Raw genomic sequence first — 1,520 nt, forward strand, 5'->3', positions numbered from 1 at the left:
AAAAAACGCTAAATTAAAAATTTAGCCATGTTCAGCCAGCTGAAACTAACTGAATGTCAGCTGGCCAAGTATACATTTTTGCAGTTTTGGGAGCATTAACAGCAGGTTTTAGCATGTTATTAACTCCCAAGAGACACAATAAGCACTCATCAGTATTCGCTAACCTTTTCAGCCTGAAATGCTTAGAACTTACTGTGAATTCCAACTTTACCCTGATCATATAGTAACAGTGGTCAAATTTTCAGAAGAAGGTCTCTCCATATAAAGATATAATAAATCAATGACAATAGTACTTTAAATTTTAGAACATTTTTAAATCCTTTATTTTCTTTTCCCTCCAGGCAATGACCTGGTGAGTTAGGGAATATCATGTATGTTTCTCCTCGGTAACTAAAGGGAGAAAATAATTTGAAAGGAGATTAACTGATATACCTAAATACAGGAACAAAAGACCAGGACCTGTGCTATCTGATGTCTTTTCTTCTGTCCAGTGGGTAACACTGCCTGGAGGGGTGTGGACATGTCTCTCAAAGGATCTTTTAACATCATCATTATTTCCAGAAACTGTACCATTGATAAGCTCAATACGACTTACATATGTATTTCTACTACCTTAAACAACAAACCAAACAATGCCATTGAGTTGATTCTGAATTATAGCAATCCTATAGGACAGAGTAGAACTGCCCCATAGGGTTTCTAAGAAGTGGATGGTGAATTCGAACTGCAGACCTTTTGGTTAGCAGGAGAATTCTTAACCAATGCACCACCAGGGCCCCACTATTACCTTGGGGTTTCCTAATTGATGTTAGCTATCTCGCCTTTCCATTCATTGTCTCTGAGATATCTGGACAGCCTAACCCTGACCTCTCTTTCTAGTACTCCATCCACAGCATCTTAGTAGTATGTATCTTTTCTGCATGGACTCTACCCATTTCACTGTGAACCTCCGGAATAGTTCTCACAGCAATCCTTCCTGACTCTCCTTCAAAAACCTGGAAAATCTGAGATTGCCCAGCAAATACTTGCATTGGCTCAAAAAGATGAGATACTTGATTGACACTCTTGCATCAGAAATTTAGGGACAAGCAAGTTATGATTGCCTCCCTACTTTAACTATCTGTTAGTAAATGTCTTAACAAAGGCAACTATGGCAAATGTTAAAAAGACTGTTCATAAACTCAATTAAAAACAAAGCAGAATAATTTTATGGAACATGATTTTACAAAGAATATCCAGAATCCAGAGAAGTAGGAAAGCATCAGTTTGCCATTCCCTGGAGCCTCATATTCTCTTTTGCTTTTCTCTAAGTGTATCTATTTCATTGTTTTTTCTACAAATCCACTTCTCTGTTCACCCATCTCATTGCGTATGGACAATAATGGCTTTCCTGGATGATAATGTTAATTGTTGGTCTCTGGTGACTGTCTGCTAGCTCCCTGGATGGCAGAAATGGTTTGTGCTCAGCTGTTAATCCAAAGGCTGGCTGTTTGAACCTACTCTACAGCACTGTGGAAAAA

Source organism: Trichechus manatus, unplaced genomic scaffold, assembly GCF_000243295.1.
Source record: "Trichechus manatus latirostris isolate Lorelei unplaced genomic scaffold, TriManLat1.0 scaffold00173, whole genome shotgun sequence".
NCBI classification, from domain to species: domain Eukaryota; kingdom Metazoa; phylum Chordata; class Mammalia; order Sirenia; family Trichechidae; genus Trichechus; species Trichechus manatus.